This window comes from Lissotriton helveticus, chromosome 7 (assembly GCF_964261635.1).
Source record: "Lissotriton helveticus chromosome 7, aLisHel1.1, whole genome shotgun sequence".
NCBI classification, from domain to species: domain Eukaryota; kingdom Metazoa; phylum Chordata; class Amphibia; order Caudata; family Salamandridae; genus Lissotriton; species Lissotriton helveticus.
In genome coordinates, this window is record NC_136068.1 from 804,236,542 (window position 1) to 804,255,681 (window position 19,140).

Sequence of the window (19,140 nt, forward strand, 5' to 3'; positions counted from 1 at the left end):
TTTCCGGGTAGAAAGGATATTAACCCTTTGAGTGCTCATGACGAGGTCAGCTCGTCATGAGCTACGGCGCTCCGGTGCTGACCTCGCCCGTTCCGTGGAACGCTCGCATGCTGGGCTGATTCCCCTGCAGTGCTGAGCGTTCCATTGGAACGGGTGTGGCCATGACGAGCTCAGCTCGTCATGAGCACCGGAGCGCCGTAGCTCATGACGAGCTGACCTCGTCATGAGCATGGGGGTGCTGTACCGGCCCCCCCGCCCCCAGCACAGCGGGGGAAACAGCCCCGCACGGAAGGGGTTAAGGTGATCAGCAATTGGATGTGCAATAATTGCCTAAAGCTTATTTTCGGGAAAAATGAAGTATTACCATTGGGGAACAATAGTTCCTTCTGGTCCCTCACTTGGTGACTACAACAATTAGGCGCTCTGCCCACCCCAATGTCTAAGTTGAGAAACCTTGGCATTATCTTTGATGATAAACTGACCTTCGAGAAAAACATCAATGCTTTGACCTCCTCTTCCTTTTTCATTCTAAAGATTATGAGGAAGATCGTCCCCTTCATTCCACAAGATCTTCAAAAACCGGTGGTTACTGCTCATGTGCTCTCGAAGCTCGACGGTTGCAATGCACTTTATGTCAACTTGCAGCAAAAACTTCTAAATAGGCTGCAAGTCTTGCAAAATGCTGCTGCTCATTTCTTACTAAGAATCCCTAAATACCATTCTGGCTCGCTTGCCCTAGCCCACCTTCACTGGTTGCTGATATGTAAGTGGGTAATTTTTAAATCCCTTTTTATCACCTTCAAAGCTCTTAATTGTATTGACCCTGATCACCTTCAACAAAAATGTATTCAGTACCATCCTTCCAGAACTTTGCATTCTTCATCAGCATGCAATGTCATGATCCCCAAAACGAAAAAGTTAATTGAGGTGGCAGAAGCTTTATCTACTGTTCAACAAAAATATGTAAATCCTTGCCTTTCTCCCTTAAGGCCTGTACTAGCCTTTATGCTTTCAGAAAAGGCCTGATAACTTGGATTTTTAATCAATAACCTCATTTTGGGACTTGTTCCTCTGCTTGGTACTGTGGTCTTTTCATTTGTCTCCTCTACACCAGGCAACGCCTTGATGCCCTCAGGCAGTAGTTGCACTTCATAAATAACTACTTCATTCAATTTCATTTCAAGTCCATAATCCACAACCTCCCACACTGCAAATAAAGGTGCGGTTTTGAGTGGAAAGATTTGATCTGTCTATTTTGTTTTGGGGCATTTCCCTTTGCCGGCACTTGGCCCATTCTCACAAGAGGGCTACCATTTTTATAGGGCAAGTATGGGAATGCTAAATGATAGGAATTTTGTGGATCTGGACAGCATCCAGACTTTTCTCTCACATAAATATGAGAAATTTGGTTTTTTTTAGCCAAAGTTTAAGATTTGTAAGATATTTTCGGTAAGAAAATATCATGAGATTAAAGAGAGATACACCATTCTGGACTCCCATGGGTGTTTTTATTTTTCAGAAATGTCTGAGTTTTGTAGGTTTCCCAGTGTGACATTGGAGCCTGGGCCCAAATTCCAGAGCTAACCCCATCACCAAACAAGGTTGTTTTCTCTCAAATGTTTTAACATCTAAAGTTCTTGTTTAGAGCATTTTGTGTCATGGCCACAAGGCCCAGCCACACAGGTGGGGTACTGTTTTTACTGAGAGAAATTTGGGTATACTGCGCAGTAGGAAGTTTGTGAATCCCTTCAGTTTCCGGAACTTTACTCTCACAGAAATGTGCGTAAAATGCACCCTTTTTAAATCAAGGTTTGAGGTTTCCAAGGCTTATGGGTAAGAAAATATCATGGCATCCACATAAGTGATACAAAAGGGGGTGGTGATGGACGGAGCATCAGAACCAATCAAACACTCACACCCAGTCAAAAGACATAAGTGAGACTGCCCTAAATGCTGAGGGGTATCTAGTCTTCAGTAATGTCTGGGTTTGGTAGGTTTCTCTTGGTGGTGGCTGAGCTAGGGCCAAATTCAGCAGATACCAACATTGTAAGAAAGCTTTCATTTTGGTGGGTGAAATGTTGTCTCCAGGTCGCATTTTTGGCTGTTTTGTGTTGAGCAAGCTTGACCCAGCCAAACAAGTTGAGTACAATTTGTATGAGAGAGGTGTGGGAACACGGAATAGGAGAACATTTGTTATTACCAATTGGATTTCCCTGCCTTTTTGGCTTCAAATGTAAGCCAGTATGCAAGAAGGAAAACATTTTGCAAAATGCCTTCAGAAACAAAATAGTATGGGTAACCCAAAATTCAGAGCTGTACAAATAATTACAGTTTCTAAACTTAGTATCTTGTGGACATTTCAAAAATACATAGATTCACTTCATATCCATTTTTTATTCATTAGATTTTACCATATTAATTGCTACATTGTCAGTACATGATGAAAAATTGTTATAAGCATCAGCCCAGATGTTGGACTGGGGTATTGTATGTTTTTGGAAAACCAACAAGCCTACATAACATTGTGACAGAAGTGTCTGATGAACGTAAGAGTATACTGCTTTTGTAAACCAGCCATTGGGACAAATAACATTTTTGGCCTGATTACGATGGCGGTGGGACCGCCACCGTCAGCCCATCAGTGGTAGTCCCTCCGCCATTGGACCATGTAGGACCGCACGCCACATTAGGGTGGTGGGCAGATGGTCGGGCGGAAAGACCGTCTGACACTAATTTGATGGGCTCAAAGAGTCCGTCGGACCTTCAGACGGTCTGTAATGCCTTCAATGGTGGCAGTGCCTGCTCAGGCACCGTCGTAGGCAATACAATGTCAGTTGGTGCCGGCCGTTTCATGGTGGTTAACCCGCCATGAGAAGGCTGGTGTAAAGTGACTTTGGGGGCCCTTAGCGGACCCTCCTTCTACCGCATGATGCCTGCCATATAGTGCCGGGATATGCAGAATGAGTATTTTTTTGTACTACAGTGTGTGCTGCAGCCCACAGTACACGCCGCAATACAAAAGATACACATTGCAACCGCCTTGAAGGCGGTCGCATTGTGATTCCAGTAGCGGGACCGTCAACAGATAGTCGGGTGGTCCTGTTTCCGAATGGATGGCGGTCGGATAAAGGTCCGACCGCCATCCTAATGAGACCCTTTGTCACCAATTGCTTTTTTCCTACTTATTTTCATTTTATATTTAATTTCTACAATTATTTAATGGGGAAAATGTTCAAGGATCTACACAACTGACCTATCACTGAATTAGGATTTTTGTATTCTTTTTGTAAATCTATAGTGTTTTAGGATCATCCATGGGTTTTACATCTGTTTCCACAACAAACTGCAAGTAGGTCGAACCCACAAGAATTAGAAAAAATTAACTACCACTTAGAAAAATGCAAATCTCTGGTAAAAAATATATGTTTTTTCAGACAGCTATGTTTGTTCCTGGAAGTTGGGAAGATGATATTAGCACAGCAAACCTTTTGTTGATTCCATTTATAGAAAAAAAAAACAACATGCTTTCTAGTACAGCACTTTTACCAATTTTTCCATAAACCCCCCCAAATATTTAACTATATTTTGGCTATTTTCTCAGTGACCTCCAGGGGAATCCCCATATCCTGGTTACAACAACAACAACAACAAAGGAGTTTATAAAGCGCCTGGTGACGCCATCACGGCGTGTCCCCGCGCTGAGAAAGAAATCAGGTGCATAGATGGAGTTACAGAGAGAACAGGTGAGTTTTCAAGCTTTTCCTGAAAGCAGTCTCCGAGTCCGCAAGTCTAATCTCCATAGGGAGAGCATTCCATTCTTTGGCGGCCATAGCCCGAAAAGAGTGGCCACCCATTCTGGCCTTCCTGATACGGGGTACTGTGAGCAAGCCAGTTCCCCTGGAGCGAAGAGTTCTATTGGGCTCATAGGGAATGGCTAAGTCTTTCATGTAGGAAGGAGCTTTTTGGGAGATGATCCTATAGCATATTAATAATGCTTTAAAAAGAATTCTCTTTTTTATGGGTAGCCAGTGGAGGGTATCTAGAGAAGGTTTGGAAGGGGCTCTCTTGGGAAGCCTAAGGACTAGACGTGCTGCTGTGTTCTGCAGGACTTGAAGTCTCCTGATGTTTTTTTGCGATGTTCCGAGCAGAAGCACATTCCCATAGTCTATTCTGGAAGACACGAGCGCTTGGGTCATGGTGCGCCTTGCTTCAAGAGGGAGGAGATCCAGGGTGCGGTTAAGGGTCTTTAAGACCCCGTAGCATTTACCGACCACCCTGTTCACGTGGCAGTCGTAGGAGAGTTTAGGGTCAACCCAAATCCCCAGATTTTTGGCTGCTTCACAGGGGGTAGGTAGCGGTCCCAGACAAGAAGGCCACCACTCCTTGGTCCAGCTAGAATCCCTACCTCCCATAACAAGAACCTCTGTTTTCGAGCCATTAAGCTTCAGGCAGTGTTGGGTCATCCAAACCGCCAGAGCTTGCATGCAAGATTTAAAGTTGTCAGGAGAAACAGAGGGAGCTTGAGATAGGGAGATGAGAAGTTGGGTATCGTCGGCATATGAGACTAATTCAATGCCGAACGATTGAACAACTTCAGCCAGAGGGGCCATATACAGATTGAAGAGGGTGGGGCTCAGGGCAGAGCCCTGAGGCACCCCCTGTTCCAAGGCAATGCTGTCAGAGAGAGAAGCACCTCTCTGAACCTGAAAGCAGCGGTTGGTGAGAAATGCCTTTAGCCAACCCAAAGCTTCCTGGGTGACCCCGGCTTTGTTCAGACACTGTAGCAAGATGGAGTGTGCTACAGTGTCGAACGCCGCACTCAGGTCCAGCATTATAAGTGCCATGATCTGTCCTGCATCTACACCTGCCCGTAGGGTTTCTGTCGCTCTCAGTAGGGCGGTTTCGGTAGAATAGCCTGCCCTGAAACCTGATTGGGAGCTGTGAAACGCACCATTGGATTCTAGATGGGCCATAAGCTGCCTATTAGCTATTTTCTCAGCCACCTTCGCTAAGTAGGGTAACAGCGAGATGGGCCGGAGATTTTCCAGAGTGTCCTGACTGATGTTGGGTTTCTTCTTTATCGGCAGCACAATAGCTTTTTTCCATTCCATAGGGAGGGTAGCCGTAGAGAAAGAAAGTTGGAGGATGTGCCTGAAGTGATACTCGAGGACTTCTAAACTAGCTGTGAGTATCTTGGGGGGAGCAGGGTCCCGGGGCGAGCCAGACTTAATGCTCCTACAGATGCTGGTAAGAGCAGTAGTGTGAGGAACAGAGAAACTGGTCAGACATTTTTTTGTATGGATGAGCTCCAAATTTTCAGTAAAATCAGATCCTGAAAGCAGGTCGGTGGAGAAATTAGAATAGATGGTAGTAATTTTATTAGCAAAGTATTTGGCAATATCATTGCATTTCGCCACCGAATCATTAAGGGCATTGCTCTCGTTGGTGACTACTGAAATTTCCTTAAAAATTTTAAAAAGCTCCTTGGAGGAGTTTTCTGCTTCACCTATACGGGTCTTATAGTGTAGAGCTTTAGCGGAACGGATCAGTTTATAGTATTTTGCTTGCTCATTTTTATAATGGGCTTTAGCAGTGGGGCAGAAGTTGACACGCCAGTCTCGTTCCAATTTTTTACAGGCGGTTTTAGCATCTTGAAGTTCAGCTGTAAACCATGGGGAAGGTTTCCTCAATTTCTTGTTGGTCACTGATCTACGGATGGGAGCCGTTTCATCCAGGACCGTGAGGATCGTATTTTTTAGACAAGTATAGGCGGTCTCACAGTCGGAGCCTTTAGGGGGTCCAGCCAGTTCAAGCTTGTCGGTGAACGTTTTGGGATTAAAATTTTTCCATTTGCGACAGCAATAGGTCTGCAGGTTTTCATTTTTGACTGCCGTTTCAGTTGCTAATATATGTAAGGGGACCACAAAATGGTCAGACCAGGGCACTGGCACAGGAGGAAGCACTTTTACTCCGTTCCAGTTGCTAAATACTGGATCGAGCAGGTGACCCTGTCTATGGGTGGGACTTTGATGTTTCAGATCTAGCTGCAGAGACAGTAATTCTGCTAGTATGCTGGTGGCGTCTTTGTCCCCAGCATCATCAAAGTGTATATTCATGTCTCCTAGCACCAAAAATCTAGATTTCCTTAAAGTAAGATGGGCTGTGGCCTCTATAAGGCTGCATGTAAAATCAAACAGTCTTCCCGGGGGTCTGTATAGAAGAATGCCCGATAGGGAATATTTAGGGCTCACCATAATGGTAAAGGATCCAGCTTCGCAGCGATCAATATTCACCGGCGATAAAGAGCATTCAAAGGGGGCTCTGACGGCAATGGCTATTCCGCCTCCCCTACCATCCTGCCTATCGAGCCTGACGAGGGAGTATCCTGGAGGCATCGCCTCGATGACGTCGGGATCGGAGTGCTCACCCAGCCAGGTTTCGGTCAGAAATAGGATCTCAAGAGCTTCATCCTCAAGGAGGTGATAAATTTGGGTGTTATGTTTGCTTAGAGATCGACAGTTAAGTAGTGCAGCTTTTAAAACACTTTTGTGGGGGGTGTCGGAGGAGCCAGTGCTAGGTGTAAACTGGCACACTGAACAATCCTGTACTGATAGCGCCTCCATAGAGTGTAAACAAGATGGCACGCGAGCAGGGCGTAGGCTGAGTAAAGTATGTTTGTCATACCGTAAAGGAGGGGGCAGGGATTGACCAGGGTTTCTGGCCCCGCGCCCCGTCCGGTCGCGGACGGGCGCAGACGGGCTTGCCTTTGGCGCGCCTTCGGCGCGCCGCCGGCGCGCCCGCTGCGCCCGTCCGCTGCGCCTCCGGCGGATCGACTCCATTTATGTAGTGGCCGGGGGCGGGAGGGTGGGAGGGGCCTAGCGCTGAACTGGTGTCCCTGTCCCAGCTCCTCACGCAAGATGGTGACCCTCCAGGCAGCGTCCAATCGGCTGCTGGGGGTAGAGTCAGGCAACAGCTGCTGGTTCCAGCAGGTTCCGATTTTGGGGAGCTAATAAACAGCTAAGGCGGCGAAATTACAAGCGCTAATCAGGGGCACAATAATCAGTGACTCAGACAGAAAATGCACGCAGTTTAAAAAATCGGCGAAAATAAAAACAGCACAATGATTAATTCTGCAGTCCCGGCTTTCCGCCTCAGGACGATTTTTTAAGCACTCCTGCACAACAATTAACAATCAATTGGAGTGAGGGGAGCAAAGCTTTTTGTAGTGGCCGGGGGCGGGAGGGTGGGAGGGGCCTAGCGCTGAACTGGTGTCCCTGTCCCAGCTCCTCACGCAAGATGGTGACCCTCCAGGCAGCGTCCAATCGGCTGCTGGGGGTAGAGTCAGGCAACAGCTGCTGGTTCCAGCAGGTTCCGATTTTGGGGAGCTAATAAACAGCTAAGGCGGCGAAATTACAAGCGCTAATCAGGGGCACAATAATCAGTGACTCAGACAGAAAATGCACGCAGTTTAAAAAATCGGCGAAAATAAAAACAGCACAATGATTAATTCTGCAGTCCCGGCTTTCCGCCTCAGGACGATTTTTTAAGCACTCCTGCACAACAATTAACAATCAATTGGAGTGAGGGGAGCAAAGCTTTTTGTAGTGGCCGGGGGCGGGAGGGTGGGAGGGGCCTAGCGCTGAACTGGTGTCCCTGTCCCAGCTCCTCACGCAAGATGGTGACCCTCCAGGCAGCGTCCAATCGGCTGCTGGGGGTAGAGTCAGGCAACAGCTGCTGGTTCCAGCAGGTTCCGATTTTGGGGAGCTAATAAACAGCTAAGGCGGCGAAATTACAAGCGCTAATCAGGGGCACAATAATCAGTGACTCAGACAGAAAATGCACGCAGTTTAAAAAAATCATTTGAATCCTCAAGATGCTGGAAAAGGGAACAAAGATTCGGCTTGAATAAATTGTATACAAAAAAGTAATGAAGTCGAAGTGCCCCAAAAATTAAAAAAATGGCTCAGCCCTGGGGGTAGAAAAGCATCGGTAGCTAAGGGAGTTAAACTGAAGCTAATGTGTTAGAAATCAATACCCCTCTGCATATACTTACATTCTAAAATGCGTTGTGACGTCATATACGTGACCTATAACAGCACAGAACAAAAGTGAGATTGAATATTTTCACCCGCAGTGGCCCCCTTTTTTTCTTACTTACAGAGGTGAAGAGAAACATAAGCTGTGTTTGTTTATTTGACCGGCCTGTTGTCAGCCTTAGTCCTATAGGGGGTATAATAAATCCTTATGTTTTTTTAAACAAATGAAATTATTCTCCGACGGTGAATGGAGGGCAGCAGTGCAACTTTTTCATCCTTTTTCAGTGTGGGGTATATTTATCTTCATGGAAAGAAACGTGGCAATGAGATTTATGCCTTTGAATGGATGTCTTTAAGTCCCCCATACCTCCAGGGCTTCAAGTGAGCTTGGATCCCATGACAGACGAGTCAACATTATAAGCCCTTAGAGGAGGCTGAGTGGCCTGTGGGTATTCTCAAGTGGGTGTGCTTTGAGGACGCTGTTACCACAGCTTACATTAGCTGCTGAAGGGACTCGGCCTGTGAGTGATGCCCTGGGATGACCTATGACCCGCGCAGCTTCACTTTGTAAAGATCTGAAGCCTGGATGACCACAGTGCTAGGAAATGGAGCGGGCCTTTGTATTCGGATGAAAAAGAACACAAACACGATGTATTCTGTAAAAAAAGAAAAAATGGAGTCAAGCAAAATGGGGACCCCCAGATAGCCGAAAAAGGGAAGAAAGGAGCACTTATGGTTATATTTTGGAAACAAATGCGAGCAACTGAATATCACATTGTTTTTGTATAGAATATATGGACACGAAAAAGGAATAAGAAGACACTTTGTTTTATGTCTTCATTGAAAAAGAAAAATGCAGGATACGTATCAAAAATCCGGACTCGTTTTCTGGGAATTAAGTATGGGTACATGTCTTCTGCGGGTTCAAAACTCCTTAGCGTTCTCTTTGTGAGCAGCCAACCAAACTAATTTGAGGTTTGGGAATGAACATTAACCCGTAATTATTTCCTCACCATATTTCACCTGCTGCTGTACCTGTTATTGCACTGGCTGGTCCTATCACCGAAGGATGGTGGAGCAGAAATCTAACACTTTAAATGCAAATGTTGTTCTGCACATGAACAGTATACAGCAAAGGCTGGGTGACAGGACGTGTCAGTTAGCCCAGAGTTTGAAAAATGCATAATACCCTAACATTAAAATGCCACAATTTTTTTAACCACCAGGATGCAAGCATAAATATTTTGACAAATGGACCCAACCCCTTCCACCGCCAGAAGTCTAAAAGAAACGTTTTCTGCATTTTGTCAGCATGGCTGTTTTCAAATAATGCATAGGTTAGCATTTGTTACCAGTAATAATATCGATTATCATTTTGAATAAATTAACTCTCTCATTTTCCAATTCTGTGAAAGTGGGGTCGCCTTTCTAAATGTTGAACCTCACTAGATTGAATTTTTAATGAAAAAATTAAATATGCAATTTCATTATAAGTAAGAATATTTTTAATTAAGAAGTTCCGTGGCTGTAGAAATCTACTCCGTGGTGAAGGATGTTATCATTGCTTAGAAAGATCAATTAATAACCTTTGTTAAAACATGCAGAAACTTTAAAATTCTCTGCAAAGCTTAAGTTCAAAAGATGTTATTGCTGCAATCCAAAACATCAGAACCGCTGGATTTATCAAGTTACAGGTATCTACACAGCCATGTCAAACGGTAACAACAATATTCAACAACATGGTGCCCTAAAGAGTTTTTATAGAAAGAAAAGTTTGTAATTTAATTCAATAAGTGTTTCAATAAAGATTGTATGGGTGTTAACGCCTTCATGCAGTACCAGTGCCTGTATCTAGATGCCCTAACTTCAATTACACAAAGAACAGGAATTGCTGAAGGTTACTGTGCTCGGTGAGCAGCGGATACAGGACATGGTCTTTGGCAAGTCTTGGGACAAGTACAGTTTGTCCACCATGATTACTGTCCATTGCACGAGGCTTGTACAGAAGGCACTATATATATATATATATATATATATATATATATATATATATATATATATATATATATTTCAACAGTTCCGAAAAGCCCAGGCAAACCAAGGATAAACGAAAATTAGAATGGAACCACCAACTCCGTGCTGATCTTTCAGTGCGTTTTATTCGTGCAAAAATAAAAGCCCACAAGTCGCCATGACGCGTTTCACCTCAGCCGAGGCTTGATCACATGTCTATATGTATATGCACAGTGCATGGATTTCAACCATGTTCTCTGATCAATACCTCTGCATTCAGTTTCTGGCCGTCGACACTGGGTAAAGGATCCCTTTTCACATCACCTTCTGGGCACAGTCTGCATCCATGTTCATCGCTATAGACAAAGTGCATGATCTTTGGGCCTTTGTATCACTTCTCAGTATTGTGTCCCAGAAACACAGGGCATAGTGACCTCTGGCCATGCCCTGAGCCAGTACACTGTGCTGCGTCAAATAGAGAGGGCAGGATTGTGGACTATCAAGATATGGCGCATTCCTGCTCTCTCCTTGTGCCGGCGCACTTAGTGTAGCCTAGCGCCAATACAGGCATACTTGAGTCATGCTGCACGGATGCCTGCATTGCAGGCAGGATTATTCTTGTGCAGAAAATTGTTCCTTAGATGTGTTCTCCTCTTTCCAAGTGTGCTGCGGAATGCCTCACACTTAGAAAGAGCAAAAAACAAGGAGAAATAAAGATGTTTGTCTTTGTTGCGCCTCTGTCAGGAAGGCATAGCATTTTGACTCATTCCCAGGCTTGGTAAATCTGAGAATGTGCCAAAATCCATGGGTGGATGAATGGGAACACCCACGTTGCACCCACGGATGCGTGACACATGGGCAACATAATCCAATGATAAATCTGGGCCCAGATCTCAGTAACTACTGGGCATGGCCAGATACAGAGCCCATTATGCAGCCCTCAGTGTTGGCTGTCCTTAGAAGGTAGTCTTTCACCATACTAAGAGACATATTCCTAGACCTCACTGGGTATTGTCTATGGCTGTGCTCACAAGACTGTATTCCACCAAGTCTGGTCCTTGTAGCCCTGACAGCAATACCCAATCCCCATGGTAAAATGCAATACTTGGCAAGCACTGGGGACATGGAAGGGCTGTAGACTCCTCCTTTGCCCTTTGCTCCTGCCTGGTATCCTCTACACACAATCTATAGCTTTTCTCCATACCCTAGTAAAAGTATACACTGGCCTGTTTATATTCATACATATATTTTCAGCATTCCGTCCATCATCTCCTTGTGTTTGCTTTGTTCACCCTAAGTTGGCAGGGTGTGCCCAGAAGTGGGTCCCTTGCTCACTTTGCCACTGGATTTAAGCAAGCCTGGTTGGTGGAGGGTGTTACCCCGAAAACAGTCCCAGGATACTTGTTTACAGTCCAGGAAAGACCTGGCTTGGCAGTTCGGGTTGGACTGTTCCCATGAGGCACAGAGCCAAGACTCATTTGCATATAACAGGGTCTGAACTGGGGTGGCAAAGTGAGCTAAAGAATGATGATGGATTCAACCCAGATCTGTGACTAAGGGTGAGTGTCTGAAACGTTTCAGCGCTCCGTCCATCATCTCCTTGTGTTTGCTCTGTTTGTATTCATATCCATCAGGTACTGGGAACATGGCAAGGCCTTACTTAGTCTACACAGGGTGATTCTTGTGTAAAGGTATAGGCTTCAACCATAACCTGTCCCCAAAACATTTGCCGCATACTTTAGCACAGGCAGAATTGTGACCATTACTTATTTTCTTATCTACCTTCTGTGAGTGTTTATTGACACTGTAAGTCTGAAATATACTCTGGAAAGTGCAAGGGGCAGTGGCATTTAAGAAGGTATTTGCAGCAAGATAATATGAGATAGGATTATTTGTTCTTTTGCTATCAGGGCAACAACCTATCAAGCCCTTTGTTTCTTCTTGCATGAGCAGGGTGACAGTCTAACTATGGTCTGAACCATGATCCAATTCGAGCTTCTTTGACTGGTGCTTGTGCATCTTTAGTAGTCCTCAGGAGTTTGAGGGGGTCTTGGGTGTAAACCACAGCTCAGAATTATGGCTTCCATTGGTCTAGCAGGGGTAGGTTGTATTTGGACCTTTGAAAGATTGTGAAAATGCCACTCAGGTTGCCAGACATGATTGCTCTTCGTCTTTCTTCTTCATTCATGGGATGTATTTGTTCAGCCGTTGGCAGTATTCTTGCCTTATAAAATACACACAATAAAAAAGGTACATAATTACAGCCCATGTCAGCAATTTCCATTCTTGCCCTTTTAGAATTCTTTCACTCATTCAACAGCATTTCTGGCTGACACATGCTGCCAATCGGTTTACTTGGCATGCTCTGATTACCCCAACCCCCTCTGCTTTTGGCGTACACACAAATGTCATCCCACTACCCCTACTTCTAGGCTGATGCAGTTCAGCGTCCTATACGTTTTAATGCTCATTAAAATGATTATTTGTGCATCTATGTCTCACATACACTCAATAATCACACCAGCAGGCACAAAGACCCATAGCACCATAATCGTACCTCGGTGTTCATCAAACATGACATAAAAGCACTTTTGACTTAGGCATAAAACAAACCCAGCACCCTTGCAACCACACACCCTACATGGTGTAGTTTGCTATCCATATTGTTACACACTTCAGTACTGCACATGGGGGTAGTAAGCACTATCCAAATGCTACTATACAACACACTTCAATAGTCAAATTCCGTAAGGTCTCCATCTCCTGTCTTAGACCATGCCATAAAGGCATTAACTCTGGGCTTTAAAGGAATGGCTGAAATGTCTACAAATCCTGCAACAGATGATGATTGTATGTGCCCACCTCTGATGAATTTTTATTGAAGACCTGCTCTATGAGGGTCAGTCAATATGCAAAATCAGGTATAATACAATGCTTGAGTATAGCAGCATCTGTTACGCTTTTACATACATGAGATGTAACAAAAACAACAGTCAAATATCTTGGTGTAAGATATTTAAATATTTTTCTTTTGAATTCCAAAGGAATATCCAAAGCTCTGTGATATTTTGCTTTGCTGAGCATAGCCAACTTTGCATGCCGATGGATCTACTTCAAGACAATGATGTAAACTAATGACTACTTCATTGCTTTTGCAAAAAATTTATATCACTGATTTTGTGTAGCACATGCACAGTAGTAAAAGAAAAGTATATGGGGTATCAACAAGCTCTCGCTTTGGGAGGTAATTTAATCAACGTCATGGCACCTGAGGAGCAGAATAATCTAGTTTCAAATATTGTGATGCACTAATATCATGTGCAAAAATATTGATGTTAAAAATATCTATGTTGTTAATATTGTTTTAAAAATATCACTGTTAAAACAATCTTTTTATCATTTTTTATGTATTTTAGTATATATTTTAAATGTTTATGTCATAAATTGTATAATTATTGTTAATGTTTTTAAAATAGTGTGTTAATTTTAAGATCTTTTAAAATTTAATATAATAGTTTGTTTGTTTTTTTAGTGCTGTAGTGGTTTGTGGGGTTTATAAGAGTACAGGATGGGAGTAAATTAATTATAATGAATAACTAATTATTAATTATTTCATTGATAATTATGTTAAGTTTGTAATTAATGTTTCTAATTATGTTACGTTTTTGGTGCAGTTTATGTGGTTTGTAGGGGTATAGAGTGGGAAGTATTATAACTATAATTATTTAGGGCCTGATTCTGTTGTGGGTTGGAAAGCTTCCCGACTGAATCCATTTGGAAATGATTTCCGACCCACTCGTATCGGGAGAGTACGACCAACGGAGTACGATGCATCCGAATGCTTCCAGATACGATTTGGTTGGACTCCCATTGATTTCAATGGAAGCATATGTTCCTAACGGCATCATAATTAGTCCCTGGGTCGGGAAGACACGTTGCCAATCCGATTTGGAAGGAGCAAATGCCATTAGGAGGCCTTCCTAACCGCATCAGAATCAGGCCCTAGGTGGGAATGCTTTCCTAACCGCATCAGAATCAGCCCCTTAATAGTTAATTTTTATTATTAATCATTTCATTGATCATTAATTTGGTAAGTTGTGTAATTAATTACATTTTTTATTAAATGTTTGGCTTATGCCATGGTTTTTGTAGGTGTAAAAGTTGTGAAGGAAATTAATTATAATAATACATAATTAATGTTAATTATTAATAACTATGCAAATTGATAATTATGCAAATTGTGTAATTAAGCAATTGTTTGATATATATGAGGTTCAGGTTGATGTGTTTGTAGGGCTAATGGGTGGGAAGTTAATTAAATATAATTAATTTATTATTAGTTAATTGTTTTTAATTAAAAATTATGTAAATGATCTAATTAAGATTTTTAAAAAATATATATTAAATGCACATTGCTGGGTTTGTAGGAATACAAAATGAGAGGTTAATTAAATATAAATATTTTATTATTACTTAGTTACCATTAATTGTTTAGTTGATAATTATGTAAAGTTTGTAATTATTATAATTTTAAAATATATTTTAGGTGTGTATTGTTTACTTTTTAAAGCTATAGGGCAGGAAGTTATTTAAGTAATAATACATGCAAAAATAGTTATTTATTGTTTAAATATGTTTTATTTAATATGTTCTATGTTAATTGTGGTATGCTTTTTAATTAAAAATAACATTATATTTGTTGGTTGTTATACTTGTGAAAATATAGTGTGGTATTTTAATGACATTATTATTTATTTTAATTTATAAATGTTTATTAGACACTGTAATAAAGATGTAATTTTTTCCATTAATTTTTTTATATATATATATATATATATATATATATATATATATATATATATAAATGTTTATATTTGTTGTTATTTTGCGATGCAGTGCGCCCTACGAAATTCGTTTTAATAATTAAATTGTGTACTTACCTGCAATTATCCATATGACGGTTTTTAGGTCCCTCCACCCTGCCCCTCCCCCTCCCCGCCTCCCTGCCCCACCGTAGCTCCCTCCACGGCCCGCGGCTGTAATTAATTAATATAATGAAAAAGAAAAAAATATATAAAAAGAAAATATGTTATTAACATCTTAATTCTCATAATAACAGTGGTAAATAATTATATAAGTTATTTGAAATATTAGAGGAAGAAGTCATCATGGAGGCTGGAAAACCCTAGTGGAATCACCAGGGGTTTTACACCTTTTATTTAAGTAATTAATAAGCGGAGACCAAAGATGGTCCTTGTTTATCATATGTAATGTAGATGTGGCTGCTGCTGTATCAAGTCTATGATGAGAACAAAGAAGATTCCACCAGCCGGATTGAATGTAATGATTTGAAAAGCAGCAGCAATTGACAAAACTAAAAACATGCCTAGTTTAGACCGTGCTGGTCAAAAGTGTGCTGAAATTCCTACATAAATTAATTTAATATCAAAAGGGAAATCAATAGAACAAATTGTGGAAATAGTCTTGCAAACCTGTAACCAAAAAGTAGCGGTAGATGGATAATGATTGAACATATGTAAATACGTAACAGGAAGAGTTTTACAAGACCAACACAAGTTGGAGAATGTTGGATTATATTTTTGCAAAGACTGTGGAGTTATATATAATCTATTATAAAAAATAATAAAGGGTTTGTGTACTACTAGCATTAAGGGATGTGTTGTGTATTTTATTCCAAATGGATCCCCAGTCCCGTAAAGACAATTGCGGATATTCTTAAGAACGGGCGATAATTATCGCCAACCGAGGTTAACGCAATTTTACATAACACCGTCTATCGCGGGAAACTAACACCGTGTTAACGGCGTATTCTCAACATGCCGGCAAGAGGCAATAGTGTCCTGATAATGCGTCAAATGTCTGCGTTAAAATTTACCAGGCCGCAGATAAAAAAGGAAACCCGAGCGTGAAAAAAGTGGCGATGGGCCGAACAGCGATAAAAATATCAGCGATAAGCATACCCACCAACTATTTGCTATTTGTTAGATTATTAGCACTTAATATTGCACTTACGCTGTCAGAGTGATGTGCTAATGCAGAGGACTGACATGCACACAGGGAATGTGTGTTGCAATGAATGCATTTGCACATGCTGTTCATGTGGTCATTTTGTACTGTTCCATGATTGCTAAGGACAGTCACAATGTGACGTGCTCATGTGAAGAAATTGTTAATGATTGTGTTCCTTCGGCCTGTTCCAGCTGCAGCTGCAGTGGGGTGTGGTCCACCTGCCTCATCTTCCTTATCATCGTCCGGTGCATCTGACACTTGGATCCATGGGGCATTGGTGCCTACACATATGCTGTGCAATACACAACTCGCAATGAGTATCTTGCACACTATTTTTGGGCTGTACAGGAGTCTACCACCTGTGATGTCCAGGCACCTGAAACGTGAATTTAGCACACCAAATGTGCATTTGTGGGCCACATTGTCCTGCCTCAGGGCCGGGGTGTTTGGGGCTCAGAGGGGTGTCATCATCCACGGGCAGAGTGCATATCCTTGATCACCTGTGAGAGGTAAGTGAGATTATTGCACATTGTTGGTTCTGCATGCTGTGTTGGCAGACTTACAGTTTTGTGGTGTGTGATTTGTGCGACTTTGTGATTCATGTTTGCCATGTATTGCTTCTTGCAAATGTGCAGGATCAATGTGTATTACGTAGCCTCACTGCTGCTCCTTCCTTCGCCGAGCCTATTTATTTGTGTGCGCTGCACGGTTGCATCACTTGCACTCATACGGCACACCATTGTCATGCCAGCAATGAGGCCTCGGTGCGCAGGGGCAGGCAGTCACCGCTGGGCGTCGGACGGGTCTGGGGACCAGCGGGCTGGGGTGCAGCAGGCTCACAGGATCGCGCAGGCACCACTGGTCACGGCGGCGGCCTTGTGGCAGGGTGAGTGACGCCACCCTGGCAGACACACCCCTGCAGGCGATGACGAGATGTGCGCCAGGTGGCGTGTGACGTAACCACCTCATTGCCTGGGTAAATTTGGCAGTTGAAGGTGGTCCGCCATGAGTGTGTAGGCCTATAGTCAGGATATGTCAGACACACAGACAGATGCAGTAGTTACTTTGCTGGGCATCCCAGAAGTGACCCACGCCCAGAGCCCCGGGCTATTTATTCACACTCCTACGCTGGACTGGCTTACGCCTGCTCAGCCCACTACGCTTACGCTTACAGGGGGGGCGACATAGCTACATGTCCACGGTCTTCCCCACTGCCTGAGGTAACATGGTTGCATCCACTGTCCACAACACTACAAACACCAGCAGTATATGTACACATGGACATATCTGTGCTCTGCATACTAAAGACTGTCCAGCACATCACTGCCACACTTGGCATTGTGTACATTCTTATTCATGTGTCACGTGCCTTCTTCGCACATTCTGTGTTCCCACCTCTACCCGCATTCTGCAATTGTGTGGCAGAGGGGCTATGCCTTTGGGAATGGTTTGTCTACATGACTGGCCCCTGCTACCACAGTTATTTGTGTTGCTGTGTCTGGTAGGTGGGCATGTTGGTTGGCATGTTACTGTGATGATTTTGTTACATATGCATTCCCACAGTTGTGAGTTGTATGATTGTGGAGTTGAGGTGTGTGGTGTGTCCATTGGTACTTACCAACGAGCAGTGCATTTCCGAAGGTGCCATCCTGAAAGCACTGGTTAATGATGGACTGTCGGAAGATGTAGGAATCATGCACACTGCCTGGGAAGTTGGCGACCACATTGGTGAACAGTCCCTGGTGGTCCACTATTGCCTGCACATTGATGGAATGTGTGTGCTTTCTGATGCGGTAATTGTGTGCAGTGTTGGCAGGGGGCAAAAGTAGGACATGTGTGTAGTCAATTGCCCCCAGCACGTGCAGGAAGCCAGCTATGGCGTAGAAGCCTTGCTTGGTCCCCAGCTGTTCCTGCGCAGTGTGCGGGAAGTGAAGGTGCTGGGGTATAAAGCTGACGATGGCATCCAAGACAGGTGTGAGGAACTTTGATAGGGCTGGCTGTGAGACTCCTCTGACTCTGGCAGTTGTTGGTTGGAAGGTACCAGAGGCCAACAAGTGCAGCACAGCCAGTAGCTTTGTCTGCGGTGGGATGTTGGTTTCCACTGTGTTGATACCGTTAGCCTGTGGCAATGTGGGTGAGGATGCGGAGAATGGTTGCCCTTTTGAGCCTGTAGTGGGCAATGACATCCTCTGGCGTTAAGTCTCAGACGCTGGTGCATTTTCTGAACGTCAGCTGTCTTGTTCTGCACTGCCTCTGTGGTAATCCGGGGGGAGGGGTCCCGGGCGTAGGGCTGGTCCTGGGGGTGGTGGTGGTGGGTGTTGTGGCCCTCTTGGGTCTCCAAGCTGCATGATTAGGAGCTCCTTGGCATCCGTTGGTCCTCAGATGTCGGTCTGGGCTGGGCTTCCTTTATACTGCAGCTTTTCATCCTACTTAAGACCAGAAAAAAGCAGGTCTTAAGTCCTTGCCGCTAATGTGCATTATCACCTGTTTTTGGACCGCATCTCCGACCTGGCTAGTCGTTGAGAATATCGCGAAGTGTTGTTATCGTGAGTTTTTGCATGGGAACGACTACTCTGCAAATGATTAGCGTTAGTTGTCGCTGTCAGCCTTGGCGATGTTTTTAGCGGCAGCTATCACAGGTAAGCTGAGAATGTCGGCTGTAAGCACAGGATTGTGAATAGGGCGATAAATCTATTGCCACTTTTGTGGCAGAAAAGTGCAGCTAAACCGGCGATAAGTTCTTGAGAATATACCCCCATGAATGTTGAAGATCAGATTCCCACAATATCTCAATCTCTAAAGTGATATTTAGGAGCATTTAAATACACAGTTAAGTGTTGCTTATACAGGATTGTGGAAATAACAACTCCTAAATTAAGAAAATAATTACAAGGATTGTAATACAGTACACAGTACTTCTAAAAGGTCATTTAGTAACTAATGTGCAGCTAAATGGACCAAACACGTCACCTAGAGATGGGTGATATCAGGAATCCTGTCAAAAATCAGAAGCCACTCATGGTTTACCCACTTCAATTAGATGCATGCTTGATGCGTAGGT